This window comes from Gastrolobium bilobum, unplaced genomic scaffold, assembly GCF_033153095.1.
Source record: "Gastrolobium bilobum isolate Gb01-03AN ecotype WA unplaced genomic scaffold, APGP_CSIRO_Gbil_v1 utg30012, whole genome shotgun sequence".
Lineage (NCBI taxonomy): Eukaryota > Viridiplantae > Streptophyta > Magnoliopsida > Fabales > Fabaceae > Gastrolobium > Gastrolobium bilobum.
The window spans coordinates 76,345-94,291 of NW_026899913.1; the positions used below are offsets into that span (position 1 = coordinate 76,345).

Consider the following 17,947-nt stretch of genomic DNA (forward strand, 5'->3'; position numbering starts at 1 on the left):
ACTGTTGCAGAGGCCAATCTAGATTGGCAGCAAGAGATAAGAGAACTCAGATGGTATTGACTTTAGCAACCGGAGCAAAAGTCTCATGATAATCTATCCCATGAGTCTGAGTGAAACCCTTTGCAACCAATCTTGCCTTGTATCTGTTGATGCTATTATCTGCATTGAATTTTATTGTAAACACCCATTTGCATCCTACTGCCTGTTTTCCTTTGGGTAGGGTCACTATCTCCCAAGTTCCATTTCTTTCTAAAGCATTCATTTCTTCAAAGACAACATCCCTCCATTTTTTATCATTGAGAGCCTCATGTATATTTCTCGGTATCTTTGTACTATCCAACATAGTATTGAAAGCACGGAACCCTGGGGACAACTTTCCATATGAAATATGATTAGAAATAGGATGAGTAGTACAAGATCGAGTACCTTTTTTGAGAGCAATGGGCAAGTGTAGATCATTTTCACCATGACACTCAAGTATTGGGGTGCTGGAACTAGAACATGGTTCAGAATCCTGGCAGTGTAGAGGCTCTGGGTTATTCACACTTTGAGAAGGCTTTCGCCTGCTATAAACTTGTCCTCATTTTGAGGAGGCTCCTGATGGTGAGGATTCTGTAGCTCCCCCTGTTTTCAAAAGTAGAGGTAATATTGTGGCATCAGTAGGTTCCCATGACTGATCTTCATCTACTCCTATAGACTCCCCCTGAAGAGAAGTCAAGGGGAAGAAAGGGTCTTTCTCAAAAAAAGTGACATCCATAGAGACAAAGACCTTACGAAGAGAGGGTGAATAACACTTATAGCCACGTTGAGTAGGAGAATAACCAATAAAGATACACTGGAGAGACTTAGGATCAAGCTTAGACCATTGATGGGAGGGAATATGGATAAATACAACGCAACCAAATAACATGAGAGGTAAGGAGGAGACACCTCGGAAGGAAGGGAAGATATGAACAAGACTAGAAAGAGGAGACTGAAATTTCAGAATGCGAGATGGCATTCGATTTATCATATACGAGGCAGTGAGAACTGCCTCTCCCCAAAGATATTTAGGAACACTTGTGGTAAACATAAGAGCCCGAGCAACTTCAAGGAGATGTCGGTTTTTTCTTTCTGCAACTCCGTTTTGTTGGGGTGTGTCAGGACACGAGCTTTGGTGAAGGATGCCATGTTGGGAAAGATATTCTCCAAGAATAGAGTTAAAATACTCTTTGCCATTATCTGTACGAAGAATTTGTATAGCAACTTGGAATTAGGTTTGAACCATGGCATGAAATTTTTTAAACACGGATGCAGCATCGGATTATCCTTTAGAAAATACACCCAACAGACTCGAGAATGGTCATCAATGAAGGTAATGAACCATCGAGTACCTGAAATATTTTTAACACGGGCTGGACCCCATATGTCACTATGAATTAAGGAAAATGGGGAAGAGTCTTGGTGAACTTTAGAAGGATAATGAGCACGAGTATGCTTGGCAAGTTGACAAATATCACAAGAAAACAAAATTGGACTTTTATTAATAAATAAGTTTGGCAACAACTTCTAAAGATAAATAAAATTTGGACGGCCTAGCCTACGATGCCACAGCATAACATCATTACATGAATCAAAAGGAAACATAGAGTTTTTTCTACGAAAACAGCTTCATGAGTCACATCCTCCTCAAAGTAGTAAAGTCCACCATCCTCTCTAGCACTGCCAATCTTCCTCTCCGAGTCCTGTTCCTGAAAAACACAACCATGTGGAAAGAATTTAGCAAAGCAATGCAACTCAGAAGTGAGCTTGCTAATGGAAATGAGATTACAAGTCAGAGAAGGAACATAAAGAACTGATGTCAAAGTAATCAGCTTAGAAAGTTTAATGGTTCTGTGTCCCGCAATCTGGGAAAAACTGCCATCGGCGATCTTGACCCGAGAAGGTTCAGAATATGGAGTGTATGAACAAAACAAGCCAAGATTACCTGTCATATGATCAGAGGCTCCAGAATCAAGGATCCAATGATTTTGACTATCAACATGGAAAGTTGTACCTTGCTGGACCACATGACTAGTGGCCTTAGGAGGTTGAGTCAAAAGTCTCTGAAGTTGTTCAAACTGAGTCTTGTTAAGAAAGACACCATCAGAGTCAGAGGATGCATGAGACTCATCAACCTTGTCATCAGTAGAGACCTGATATGCACGACCTTTATTTTATACTTTGGGCTTCCAATTTGCAGGTTTCCCGTGGATTTCCCAACATTCCTCACGGGTATGACCAATTTTATTGCAGTGGGTGCACCATGGACGACCATCCCGTTTTGATTCTCCGGAGGAGCGGTCAATGGTACGGTTGGCAGCTAATGCAGACATATCATCAGACTTATCAAGCGACTCCTTTTCTCCCAGCATAACTCTCCGTCTACTGGCTTCTCGACGAACTTCAGCAAAGGCGTCAACAAGTGAAGGTAATGGTCGCTGCCCCAATATTCAACCACGAACCCCATCAAGATCTCGGTTGAGTCCGACAAGGAAATCATACAGTCTTTCCTTCTCCAAGTGTTTTTTAAATTGGGTATTAGCTTCCAATCCCTTAAGATCAGATGCATACTAAAGATCCAATTCCTGCCATAAATTCGTTAGTGCAGTAAAATATTCAGTAACAGTCATACCCCTTTGACGAAAGTCTCTCAACTTATTTCTCAGTTCAAAAACTTGAGAGGTATTCTCCAGATCGGAGTAATTCTGTTGAACAGCATCCCAAATTTCCTTGGCAGTATCAAAGAACAATAGGTTTGGTCAATCTGTGGTTCCATGAAATTAGTCAGCCAAGCCATGACCAAGGAATTATTAATCTCCTAATCGTCATAATCAGTAGAATTCTCAGTAGGTTTCTTAATTTTTCCCTCGAGATAGCCCATCTTACCCTTTGCCCGGATGACTAACTTAACCGATTGAAACCATTGCAGAAAATTCTTACCATTCAACCGGTGATTGGTGATCTGCAAACCTAAGTTGTCTCCAAAGGACTGAGAATTTGGGACAGATGATGAGGCGGAAGAGTATTTTGGGGAAGCCATGAATAGAAAGAGAAGGGTTGACCGTGGATGAAAAATCAAGTTTTTTAAAAAAAATTATATGACCTCTGGAACAGGAAGGGGAGAAGCCAGCGAGAAGGTCTGTGCAAGTCACGGCGGAAAAAGACGTCGGGAAGGCGGCGCGTGGAGCTCACGCGCCGGAGGCTGGCCGCGCGTGTGACGAAAATAAACGATGACTAATTACAATCAATTCTAATCAATCACACTCAATCCTAATCAATCATAATCAATCCTAATTAATAGGAAATAAAAACGGAAACATGTTTGAATTCTGATTTTCTACAGAAGCAATTCCCGCGTGCTTGGTTTGGAAGATTTACCAAAGTTATGCTTTCATTGGGATACAAGCAAAGTCAAAGGGATCATTCACTTTTCTTTAAACATTCTCAAGAAGGTAAGACCACTATCTTTCTAGTCTATATTATAACAGGGGATGATATAGGTGAGAAATGTGCTCTGCAAAACAGACTAAATACTGAATTTGAAATTAAAGATCTTGGAAAACTGAGGTATTTTCTTGGGATAGAAGTTTCTCATTCAAAGCTAGGGATATTTATTTGTCAACGGAAGTATGTTCTTGACCTCCTTGAAGAAGCAGGAAAACTTGGGTATACATCTTCCAGTACTCCGATTGAGCAGAACCACAGACTAGCAAGTGAAAATGAGAGCCCTCCAATATCTGAAAGGCACACCAGGCAAAGGACTATTGTTCCAGAGAGAAGGAAACCTATATTTAGAAGTTTATATAGACGCCGATTATGTTGGATCTGTGACTGACCGATAGTCTACTTCGGGCTATTGTATATTTCTCTGTGGAAATCTAATAACACGGAGAAGTAAAAAGCAAAATGTGGTTGCTAGATCAAGTGCAGAAGCGGAATTTCGAGCCATGGCTCAAGGTATTTGTGAGTTATTGTGGCTGAAAATCATTCTCGAAGATCTCAAGCTGAGATATGAAGTATCTGTGAAGTTACTTTGTGATAACAAGTCAACTATTTGTATAGCCCACAATCCAGTTCAACACGATCAAACAAAACATAGTGAGATTGATCTCCACTTCATTAAAGAGAAACTAGACAGTGGACTAATCATTATTCCATATATTCCTTATGGTCGTCAATTGGCTGATGTCTTAACTAAAGGTCTTCCTAATGATAGATTCCAAGAACTTACTAATAAGTTGGGAATGATAAATATCCATTCCTCAGCTTGAGGGAGAGTATTGTAAATATTAGAATTATTTGATTATTGTTTTGTATCGTCATTCTGTAATAGTTAGAATACTCTAGAAGCTTATTTGGGCTTACCCATTCGGTCTTTTTAGTCTCTTTAAACAGAAAGTTCTTGTACACTTATTCTTATAATTCAATAATATATTAATCCTTCTTTTCAATTATATATAACAAAGTATTCTACATGGCAATGTGAATTGGACACAATTGAAAAATGTCTAAATCCAGGCATGAGTAATGCCATTCCCTTTTGGAAATTTACGTATAAGATGGTCAAAATGCTCCTCCCCTTACCCCTAACACAATCATTAAAACTCCCTTCCATGAAAATAAATGTGCAGGGAAAAAACTAAGAAAACAAGCAGAGCTTCAATCCATTACAATATAATCAGGTCAAAGCCTTAACTATTAAAATGTCGGAGGGAATGGAATCTAAGAGCTAATCACGATTACTTGATTCTTTTTTAAAAGAAGTATGTTCAGTTGTGGTAAAAGTAAATTAAGGAACATAACACACAAGTCACGCCAAGCATTTGAAGAAAATTCAGGCAGCCAAGGTGGCAATGGCACCTCTAGACCACCATCATCCCCTCAGTCCATTTGTATGGATGCTTATGAACAATTGTTACATTGACTTTATTGCATCTTTAATTAATAGAGAAGATGAATTGGTCAATAATATACACGTGTAACAAACACACTTAACATTTCATTCATGAATATTTAAGCAGAAAAAACTCCAGTATTAGTTGCACATAAAAATTTGTCACCTTTTCCAACCAGTTAAATAGTTTGAAGTTAAATTTTTTACTAGACCGACCAATAGGAGCACGATGATCAACAATCATTTATTTCATGTGATTAGGTAGAATGATTCTTTTCTTGGCCATGTGTTCGAAGTATATTACAGGCTCTGTTGGAACTGAAATAGTCATATTGTAGGCTGCATAATCTGCCACCATTTTATGTGGGAAAGCAAAATTTATGCAGGTTAAAAAATAAATGAAGAAACAAAATTGAAACATATTTATTTAAGTTTTGCAGATAAGATATGAGATGAAGGAAAGCATGACATACAGGTAAAGTAGTTGTTTAAGGTTGGCCAGTGTGTCCGGAATGGAACCAGTTAACTTGTTCGAGTAAAGATCCAAGCTCTCCAAGTTTGTCAAATTTCCAAGCTCCTTTGGGATATTCCCAGTTATGTTATTACTGTAAAGTTCCCTGTCATTGAAAAGAAAAATATTTTCAGATTTGAGCAAGTAAAAAAGTCCAATGAACTACTAAAAAATGGAAGAAAACATTTGCATTAATGTTATGAAAAGGGTCAAAATCTAATAGAAGTTGGTATGGCAAAAATTGAACCACACAAATATTTATTGACAGCTTGTATAGTATTCAACATGTAACCTTTTCCTCAGCAATTTATAAAACTATCGCTAAAGACTGGCTAATGTTCTTAGTTTCTGGTATACCTATCTTGAAGGAACCCATTTCTCATATATTGAAGAGAATGGTAAAAGATACAAAATGAAGAAGTTAAGTTTCAGAAGCTAAACTATTTGCTATTTATACAAAGTTAAACTAAACTGCAGTAACTAACAAAACGATAATAACTAATTCACTAAAGAGGCACGTGAGCTGATACAGCTGTGGGCACGTGAAATGAATTAGTTGCATTTCTCTGTTCTTCAATATTAGAAGGTAATACCCCCCCCCCCCCCCCCCCCCAAGTTGGTCGATGAACATCTCTGAGACCAAGCTTAGAAATAAAAGGAGAAAACCGCTTGGTGGGAAGTGACTTTGTGAAGACATCTGCCAATTGATTTGCAGAGGTAACCGGAAGCAAGTGAATGAGGCCCGATTGGATTTTCTCACGGATGACATGACAAACGATTTCAATGTGCTTTGTGCGCTCATGAAATGATGGATTGTGAGCAAGGTGAATGGCTGAAATGTTATCACAGTAAACAGCAGCAGCTCTGGATTTATAAGCATGAAGATCAGATAACAAATACTTAATCCATTGGAGTTCATATGTAAGGCCAGCAAGGGCACGATACTCGGCTTCGAAAGAAGATCTGGAGACTGTGGACTGTTTCTTCGATTTCCAGGAGATAAGTGAGGATCCTAGAAATACACAATAGCCACTAACTGATCTGCGTGTGTCTGGGCAACATGCCCAATCAGAGTCGGCAAATCCAGAAAGGTGATTAGAAGATGTGGAAGAGAAGAATAGACCAATACTTGGTGTTCCTTTAATATATCTTAGAATCCGATGAGCAGCAGCCATGTGTGTATTAGTTGGCTTGGAGACAAATTGGCTGAGTTGTTGTACCGAGAATGTAAGGTCAGGTCTGGTAGTTGTTAGGTACAAAATTCGTCCAATTAGTCTTCTATAGGATGCTTCATCAGTAAGGGCAGTACCAGTGGCACAGCTGAATTTTGTGGTTGTGTCCATTGGAGTAGAAACAGGTTTACAAGCCAACATACCTGTGTCCGATAGAATCTCCAACGCATATTTTCTTTGATTCAATAGGATACCTTGTTGAGATCTTGAAATTTCAAGGCCAAGGAAGAACCTCAAACTGCCAAGGTCCTTTATTTTGAATTTGTGATCAAGAAACAGCTTCACTCGATTGATTTCTGCCATATCTGTTCCTGCTAACACAATATCATCGACATATATTAAAAGAGCAGTAAATGAAGATGAATTATGTTGTATGGAGAGAGAGTGATCAGCATTGGATTGCTCATATCCAATGGATAACAGTGATGAAGAAAGCTTTGCATTCCATTGCCTACTTGCTTGCTTAAATCCATATAAGGATTTTTGCAAATGGCAGACTTGATTAGGCTTTGAACATGACATTCCAGGAGGAATTTCCATGAAGACTTCTTCATTTAAGTCTCCATGAAAGAATGCATTGTTGACATCAAGTTGTTCAAGGAACCAATTATTGCTAGCTGCGAGGGAAAGAAGAACCCGAATGGTTGTCAGTTTTGCCACTGGACTAAATGTATCAAAGTAATCAATTCCCTCTAATTGTGTGTAGCCTTTGGCAACAAGTCTGGCCTTGTATCTTTCAATCGTCCCATCAGCTAGATATTTGATTTTATAAACCCATTTACAGCTATGGGTTTCTTTCCTTCAGGCAAATCAACAATTTTCCATGTGTTGGTCATTTCAAGTGCTTGTAACTCAGCTTGCATGGCCTACTGCCAGTGTGTGTGTTTGGCAGCCTGATTATACGTCTTTGGTTCCACATTAGAAGAGACATTTAAACAGAAACTGGTATATTTGGGAGAACAGGAATCATAAGATAAAACAGAAGAAAGTGGATATAATATAGGTTTAGTATTACCTGATGAAGAGGTGGTGAAAGCAGCAAGTGATGGATGGGAATGATGAAAGTCTTGTAGGTATGTGGGAGGCTTGCGAATTCTGGTTGAGCGTCTTAAGTTCTCATTTTCTGTTTGGTCACAGGAAGGTTGTAAATTGGTATTTGAGGCAGTAGGAATGAGACTTTGTGTTTCTGTTTGTGTTTGTGAGACAGTGGGGATACCAGAAGCAGGAGGTGTAGTGTTTGTGAATAGATCATCAAATATGAGAGAGGTATCAGGTTGTTTTTGTGTTTCTGGTGTAGATGGTGAAGATTGTAAATTAGAAGTGAAAGAAAATGTGAGTTCATAGAAAACTACATTCCTTGATAAGAAAATTTCTCTAGAGGATAGGTCATATAGAATGTACCCTTTGGTGCCTTCTCTGTATCCTAAGAAAATAGTTTTGCAGGCTCTAGATTGAAATTTGGTTCTATGAGATGTAATAGTTGAAGCATAACTTAAGCATCCAAAGGCTTTTAAATGAGTAAGTAGAGGTGTTTTGTTAAAAAGAGTTTCATAGGGGGTTTTGTTTTGCAGAATGGGTGTAGGCAAACGGTTAATGATGTATGTGGCATGTGTAATGACATAAGACCACAAGTGAATGGGTAAGTTGGAGTGAAAAAGAATAGCACGGGCTATATTTAATATATGTTGGTGTTTCCTCTCAACCACCCCATTTTGTTGTGGGGTTTCAATACAAGTTCTTTGGTGTAAAATGACCTTGTTTAAATAGAATTCATTCATCATAAACTTAGCTCCATTATCGGATCTCAAAGTTTTAGGGGATGTGTGAAAATGGTTTTCTATATAGGTAATGAAATTTTGTAAGTGTTTTCTGGTTTCATGTTTGTGTTTCATCAAGATTACCCAGGTAAATCGAGAGTAGTCATCAACAAGAGTTAAGAAATATTGATGTCCATGAACAGAAATGGTGGAGTAGGGTCCCCAAATTTCAGCATGCAAAAGTTGAAACACTACATTGGTTTTATTTTCACTAGAAGAATGAGGTAGTCTCTTCTGTTCTGCAAAATGGCAATGATCACAGGGAGATACATGTGTAAAAGGAATAAAAGGAAAATAAGAAGATACACGTTTTAGTGTTGATTGAGAAGTATGGCCAAGACGTAAATGCCATAAGAGTGCAGTATTTGAATCTAAACTGCTTTCTTGATTGTGAATTTGTGTTGCTAAGGCTTGAGCTTTTGGTGTATCAAGGATGAAGAGTCCATCACAATGTCTAGTTGTACCAATCTTCATCTTGGTAATGTTCTGGTAAATCAAGCAAAAATTATCAGTAAAAGTTAATGAACAAGGGATAGTGTTTACTAATTTTGTAATGGAAATCAAATTGACTTTGAATTCTGGAACAAAAAAGAGCATTTTTGAGTATGAAATGTGAAGACATAAAAATGTTACCAGCATAATGGGCATGCACACATGTCCCATTGGGTAAGGATATAGAAATTGGGTGGATTTTTGATAAGGTTTGGAAACAGGTACTGGTGGAACTGATATGATCAGTAGCACCACTATCTAGAATCCATTGGTGAGAGATATTACCTGTTGTGTTTAAGGAGCAGACATGGTGTTTGTCTGAAAAGGAATTTACATTGGCTACAGAGGCTTGAGCAAAGTTGGTGGAAGACATATTGCTGCCATTAATGCCTGAAGTATTTTGTTGAAGTAATCCAAGAATCTTCTGATACTGTTCTTGGATTTGTGCAAGATTCGTCTGCTGTGACTCATCATGATGTTGTACATCATCATTTTCTTCAAATTCATCATCGAATTCATGAGTAGAATTGTGGGAGATGTGATTGACTTGCCCATTGTTTCTATATCCAGGTGGGAAGCCATGTAACTGATAACAAGTGTCAATTGTGTGGTTGTTTCTGCCACAATGAGTGCAGGTTTTCTGTGGACGTGTGTTTGTACCTCTTCCTGCATCTGGACGCCCTCTGCCTCTGTTGAATGATCCTCGAAAATTGGTTTGATTGAAACCTCGAAAATTGGTTTGATTGGAGGAGCTAATTAAAGCTCGAGACTCAGGAATGTTTTGGAAAGAAACTCCTGAATGAAACTATCGTTCTTGTTGTACAACCAGGGAAAAAACTTTATCCATATCTGGAAAAGGATCAAGCATCATAACATTTGATCGAACACCTGCATATTGTTCATTTAATCCCTTTAAAAAACGTATTACTAAATCACGTTCACGATCAGCTTTTACTTGTGTCATAGCCCCACATGCACATGTTGGAAGAGGCATTAAACTCTCAAGTTCATCCCAGAGAGTCCTCATTTGTGTGAAGAATTCTGTAACTGACCTATCTCCCTGTTGAAGACGATAAATTTCTTCTTGTAAATCGGATATTCGAAATACATCGGATTGAAAGTACCTTTTCTTTATATTTGCCCATACATCAGAGGCTTTATCTAACCAGAGGATCGACTGAGCAATCACTTCTGAAATAGAACGATGCAACCATGCCAAGACCATTATATTACATCTATTCCATATTGAAAAAAGAGAATCATTTTCACCTGGAACTGCTATGCTTCCGTTTACAAAACCAAACTTGTTTTTCGAACGCAAAGCCATGGACATGCCTCTTGCCCATGTATGATAGTTGTTGCCAGTTAAAGGTGAAAGAACAAGAACGAGAGCAGGACTTTCACTGGGATGCAGATAATAGGGATTACCAGGATTTGTAAGATAATCCATAGCGTGATTCTGATTTGCCATGGAAAGATGCAAAGGAAGGACGAAAAAAAAACAAGAAAGAGAGAGTATTGCAACGGAAAAAGAAAGAAAGAATGGATCAAGAATGAATACCAGAGCAAGGTTGCTCTGATACCATCTTAGTTTCTGGTATACCTACCTTAAAGGAACCCATTTCTCATATATTGAAGAGAATGGTAAAAGATACAAAATGAAGAAGTTAAGTTTCAGAAGCTAAACTATTTGCTATTTATACAAAGTTAAACTAAGCTGCAGTAACTAACAAAACGATAATAACTAATTCACTAAAGAGGCACGTGAGCTTATACAGCTGTGGGCAGGTGAGATGAATTAGTTGCATTTCTCTGTTCTTCAATATTAGAAGGTAATAAATGTCAAGCTCAGCAAGGCACCAAAAGTTGATAACACAACTGTTCCTCAAGAAAATTGATTGTTCAACTAGAAAATATGTGTGAGGAGGACAGCGCTTGCTTAGATTGAGACTCTACTACAACCAACAGAGGTATGGCAGAAAACCTTCAAATTTTGACATTTTGATTGAGTAGGGAACTCAAAACATAATGCAATTGGGAAAAATATTTATTTTATACAATATTAGGAATTTTAGGATCACTATAATAAATATGTACACCAATATTTCTATGATATGAACCAAGTAGATGACTTCTGGAAATTTATCCATTTAATTGCCTTATTCACCTGTTTTACAAAGTTAAGCATACTAGACCTGAGAAGTTTTTTTTTTCTTTTTTCTTTTTTTTCTTTTTGGATAATCATGTACACAACAAGTGATTTCTTGACGAAAACGTTAAAAAAGAAGCAGAAGAAATCATGTAAATACCATAATTAAATCTGTTTCCCCCCACCCACTTCCAAAATGGTCAAAGGAAACAACACACCCTTTTTTTGTCAGAAGGAAAGACATACAAAGAAACAAAAACTTCATGAAAAATTAGAAACATATTGTCAATGAAGAACAACTTATCTACCTTGTTTTGGGAGTGACAGGGGAGAAAATGTATTGTCAAACAAAATATAGAATATCAAGAGGAAACCTAAGTCCCTGCTCCTATCAGGGAATAGAGTTCACATAAGTTTGGAGCATTGAGGCAGCGAACAAAGAAATTAGTCTGATGCCTGGCCAATCAATATAGTGCTACGGTTTATAAGATCATGTTTAAAGAGAACAAAAACTGAATAACAATAAAGAAAACTAGCCAAGCAAAATCTGCTTATTGCACAAGGATAACACTCAGCCCAAATCTCAACAACAGCCCAAGCCCAACTTAATTGTCCAGCAACGTGATTCAAAAAATGCAGCTGATATAATGCATACACGTAGACAGAATCATGATAGAATAACTGAGTAGTTAGTTCTGTTAAGTTGGTTAGATAAGTTAGTTTTTTTACTTCCCGCTAATTACGGATTCAGTTTATTTAGAGTGGTAGCAACGGTATGTATATATATCATTGTAAGCTTCATTTCTAGTTTAATGAGAATTATGCAGATTTCATTTACACTGAGCACAATGCTCTGCTTTTGCGTTTCTTGCTTTCTCAAGATGGTATCAAAGCTCATCTAGCTCTGGTACTTTGCTTCATCATTTTTCTTTCAAGCTTTCAATCTTGATCAGTTTCTTGTTCGTCTTTCTTTATGGTGAATCAAATTCCTTTACCTGAGTTCCTTACAAATCCATCTCATCAACTTTTTCTACACCCGAGTGAAAGTCCCTCACAAATATTAGTTTCTGTACCATTGAATGGTAGAAACTACCATGCTTGGGCTCGTGCTATGTCCATGGCACTCTTGACGAAGAATAAGATTGGATTCATTAGTGGAACCATTGTTCCACCAGAATACCAGGCTTGGGAACGCTGCAATACTATTGTCACTGGATGGATACAAAGATCGATTTCAGAAACGATAGCTCAATCAATTCTGTGGATTGAAAGAGCTTCAGATGTTTGGCATGATTTACATAATAGATTTTCACAATCGGATGTCTTTCGCATAGCTGACCTTCAAGAAGACTTGCATAGATTGAATCAAGGGGACAAGAACGTGACTGAGTACTTCACACATCTAAAGACCATGTGGGATGAGTTGGAAAGTTTAAAGCCACTTCCTTCTCCTTCTGTCCCATGTGTTTGCGGAGCCATACTTCAAATGAGGAATTCCCGAGATCAGGATCAGACTATACGATTTTTGAGAGGATTGAATGAGAAATTTGCTCAAGTCCGATCTCAAATTATGCTCATGGAGCCATTACCAAATGTGGTGAAAGCTTTTTCACTTGTTTCACAATAAGAACGTCAGTTTACATCTGAGGATCATCAGATTAATGCTCCCAATTCACAAGTTTTTTGCAGCAATGGGAGATCAGAACAATTATAGGCGAGGAAATTCTAATGTTAGCCGTGGATCTTATGGAAGAGGAAGAGGACGTGGATCTTATGGAAGGAACTCACCAAACAAGATTTGTACACATTGCCACAAGACGAACCACACTGTTGAAACTTGCTACATCCTCCACGGATTCCCACCAGGATATAAACGATATCCAACTCCATATGTTCATAATGGTTCCTCAGTCAATGCAGTTCAAGGATCCATTCAAACAGAGAAATTTCCTTCTATGGATATGATTCATGGTCAATACCAACAGATCCTCAACATGCTGCAGAAAAAGTCAATTACTGATACAACTCAAGATGGACCATTAACACATGTAGTCAATGTTGTTCATACTTGCAATTCTGAATTCAATAATTCTCCAGGTAATGATAATTCCAAATGGATACTTGACACTGGTGCAACAGACCACATCACCTTCGATTTATCACAGCTATCCTCCATTCGAAAAATTGAGTCAATTTCTATAACTTTGCCCAATGGTTCAAGTATTATAACCAATATTTCTGGAACTGTACATCTTTCCCCATTACTTGTTCTAACAAATGTGTTTTTTGTTCCAGAATTCAACATTAACTTGATTTCTATATCAAGACTAACAAATAATAGTACCTATTCTCTCACTTTTAATTCCTCCTCTTGTGTTATACAGAAGAAATTAAAGACTCAAATTACTAGACAATGTGTAACATCCCCGTCTCGAGCCGGTTCAATTAACATACATATGATACAAACAGAAACAGCGGAAGACTTACTTACGAAAATACGAACTAACTTTTTCTTTTTCTTTAATCCTTTTTCACAAGACATATCACATTGCATACTTCTTCTAATTTAATTCTTATTTTACGGAGACGAAAATCGGACAGAGTAACCTCTGTAAATCGGACAACTGGGGATTTTCCAATCCCACACTCAAGAGTTCCTGATAGACAGTTTAAACAATATATATTTCCAGAAGTACCAGTCATGCAAACATACTCAGATACCCATCTATGGGCGCATGCTGAACTTGGCTCTGTGCCACAAATCTAATAGCATGCAATCCAATACATAACATAACTGAATACTACATAGTCATATCATCATGCCTGAATACATAAATGTACATGTATCGAATATGAACACTATGCAACAATACATCTTTTCCAAAAATACGTCTAAAACAAATAGTAGCATCCGACCACCCAGAACTCCACATCCTCATACTAGTACCTCTAGCCACGGTTAGTGTCCTTGTCCCATGAGGCTCTTCAATTAACTGTGTTCCTGAAATCATATCCCCAAACGGGGTTAGAGACGAATCTCTAGTAAACTCCAGGTTTATGGAAAACCCTCCATACCCTGGGCTCACTTCCTGCATGACAGTCAGATACATAATATACAAAACATCATATAAGCAATTATCATAACTGAACAAAGCATATATACATATCTTATCAAAGACAAACGCGGTCATTCCCAAGGGATGACCCCAAGCGAAAATCAACACACGTAACAAATATCTTTTACAAAAATCATCACAATACTCACATCAGAACAAAACGTGTTATATCAAAGATGTACGCAATCGTTCCCAAGGGATGACCCCAAGCGGAAATCAACGTACGTAACAAATATCATTTACAAAATCATCATTCATATCCCATAAAACATGTCATAAAATCAAATATCATAACTAAACAAAACATATACACATATCTTATCAGAAACGTACGCGGATATTCCCAAGGAAGGACCCCAAGCGGAAATCAACGCACGTGTTCCCAAGGGAGGACCCCAAGCGGAACCAGAACATATCAGAGGCGTACGCAGTCATTCCCAAGGGAGGACCCCAAGCGGAAATCAACGCACGTGTTCCCGAGGGAGGACCCCAAAGCGGAACCAGAACATATCAGAGGCGTACGCAGTCATTCCCAAGGGAGGACCCCAAGCGGAAATCAACGCACGTGTTCCCGAGGGAGGACCCCAAAGCGGAACCAGAACATATCAGAGGCGTACACCATCAGTCCCGAGGGAGGACCCCAAAGCGAACATCCGGGTACTATACAATCAATGGCCAGATATTGTTACAGAAATCATATTACAGAAGTCATATCATAAAAAAACATATCATATTAACACATATCAAAGTAAATACATCAAAACAAAACATATCATATTATCATATAGCTCTATATGAATGCATCTATATCATGTATCTCATACATATCATACAACCTGACCACAGTCCGTACACTATGGCGGAACACAAAGTAGGAGCGAACCCCATAAACATAGAGCTTACCTCTTTGAGCTTTACAATCTGCTTACTTGAAGAACAAGCTACTTATCATACTCCACGAGAATCCAAACGTTCACAGTCCCTAGGTACACCTAGAGAAGGAATTCAACATAAAACTCAATAAAATGATATAATGCCATGTAAATATACAAGACACACACTTTATTGTTTATTTTCTTTTTACTTAATCATATTAAGTCATGAGTGGGTGGTTCTTTGTTCAACAAATCCCCACAAAATTCCATATATTCACTTAGTCTTAGGATAGTCCCAAAAGGCCTTTAGAACACTCATTACTCCTCTTAGCACCTAAAAGCCTATTTTTCCCAATTTAAGGCCGAATGCCCATTACAAAGGAGCTATAAGATTTCTCTTTGTCTAGTGCCTAAACCCAAGCTTAGCCACCTATATAAATTATTTTACGCATATAAGTATCCTCACTTTGCGAAACAATATCTCCGAACATATACCTCATTTGAAAATGGCCAAAACTCATTTTAAGGCCATACAAAGGAGCTACCTTATTTTCTTTTTTATTTCACCAAAGCGAAGGTCCATACACCTTAGAATATCATTCCACGCATAAAAGTATGCTCGCTTTGTAAAACAGTAACTCATAGCACATACTTCCTTTGAAAATGGCTAAGAGGCACATAAAGGAAATCATGCCAACTTCATGATTTCAATGCTTTACTCCATCAAATTCAAGCTTATCACACACCTCTAATCCAAGATTCGTTAATTGATATATACGACACTGTTCATCTCTACAATACTATTCATGTATGCGTTACTATTCACGTATACGACACTATTCAAAAATACGGTATTTTTAATTTTCCAAAATACATTTTCACCGTTAAAATTCTCATCTAAACACTTTTCTCAACATGAGCTAAACCTGAATTAAGCTCTAACATGCTCAATCAATCCAAATTTTTAAAATGAAAACCTATATTCAATCTTTCTCAAAACTCAAAGAAAACAAAGATTTCTTAACATGAACTTACCTAGAATGAAGGGAGAAGCTTGCTTCAAGCTCCCATGGCTTCAAGCTCCATCAAAACCCATATTTTCCATGAAATTCGAATTCTTTGGGGGAGAAGATCTCTCTCTACAGTGAACCCCACTCAGAAATACTGGTACCAATAGATTCCTCTCGAAATTTCTCACAGGTTTGGCTTTGGAACGGAGTGATTTGGAGGTCTCTAGCTCAAGTTATGAATTTTGGAAGAATTTTAATCAAAATCTCCATTTTCATTTTCTTTCCTTCGTTCTCTCTGTCTCGCGTCCGTAAAGAGAAGGGAACAGTGACTCCCTTGAGTCACTTATATAAATTCATTATACTAGCGGGTATAAGCTCATCTATCTACACACCTCCATTCATTACCAAACTTTAACCAATAGACTAGAATATTTTTCTAGTCACGTTTCTATTTTTACTTTCACTTTTAGATAACTTTATTTATCCGCATTTTTTACCTCTTAACTGTCATTTTAACTCATTTTTCACCAAAAGTGACTTTATTTCTTTTTCTTTGTAATTATCCTTCAATATTAAATCCATAATAAATGTGAGGGTCATTATATTCACCCCACCTTTTAAGGATTTTGCCCCCAAAATCACACATATAACATAACACATACCTGACGTCAAACTCAGGATAACGCTGGAGAATATCATTCTCTCGCTCTCAAGTAGCATCCTCAGAAGTCAAACTTTCCCATTGTATCTTAACCCATTGTATCTTAACCATAAGAATAACCATGTTCCTCAATACTTTCTCATCGCGAACCAGAACTTTCAGTGGTCCCACAACAAACTTCAAATCTTACTTTACCTCATTATCGTCGTGTTGAACAATGTGGGACACATCAGATACATCTCTACAAAGTTGACTGATGCGAAAAACATCATGCAAATTAGACAAATGTGGAGGTAAGGCAAGCTGATACGCCGCAGGTCCGACCCTCTTTATTATCTGGTGGGGCCTTATGAACCTAGGACTTAACTTCCTCACACCTAGAGCACGCCTAAACCTGTAGTCGGAGACAAACTAATAAACACATGATTCCCTTCATAAAATTCAAAGGGTTTATGTTTCTCAATCTCTTTTACATATAATCGAGCCAACTGCTCAATAGAGCAACTCATCTTGACTGGAATGAAATATGCATACTTAATCAATCTGCCTACCATAACTCACATAAAATCAAAACCAGCCTAAGTTCTCGGCAATGCTACTACAAAATCCATAGAAATACTAACCCACTTCTATTCCAGAATATTCAAGGGCTGCAGTAATCCATAGGGCTTCTCATTCTCAAATTTATATTCGTCATTTTATTTCTCTGAGCTCATTTAAGTTCACTTTTATTCCCTAAGGAACAGTAATAACAATTCACAGTTGGGTTTCTGCACTGTTTTTAACGAAGTGCCCTGTGAATTACAAATTGTGCACTGTTTGCACGCAAAATCGTAAAATTTCTAAACTTATCATTTTTGGTCTAAACATGACTTGTTTAGCATATAATGGACTTACTTATTACATCCATCTTCTTACTGAAAATATAATTCCACTAAAACATCAATGTATCAGTCTTTCTACTGATAATATAATTTACAATTTATTGTACATCAGTCCTTGCACTGATAATACAATTTACAATTTCATTGTACACCAGTCCTTACACTGATAATACAATTTACAAATTTTAATGACCAGGGAAACTGCACTCTATGAATTACACAAGGAATATCCTTGATACATGCTAAATGCAAAGCATCACATCATAACTAATACTCTGGTTAACT

The 17,947-nt window shown here is 37.6% G+C and overlaps 1 long non-coding RNA gene across 1 annotated transcript; it reads right to left on the reverse strand.

The window, feature by feature from the left end:
- Positions 1-13,858: 13,858 nt before the first annotated feature.
- Positions 13,859-16,672, reverse strand: LOC133294176 (uncharacterized). Its single transcript, XR_009749162.1, has 3 exons — positions 16,143-16,672; positions 15,136-15,224; positions 13,859-14,117 (listed from the first exon to the last, which is right to left on the reverse strand). It is a non-coding gene; the product is annotated as an uncharacterized LOC133294176 (long non-coding RNA).
- Between the last annotated feature and the right edge of the window lie 1,275 nt (positions 16,673-17,947).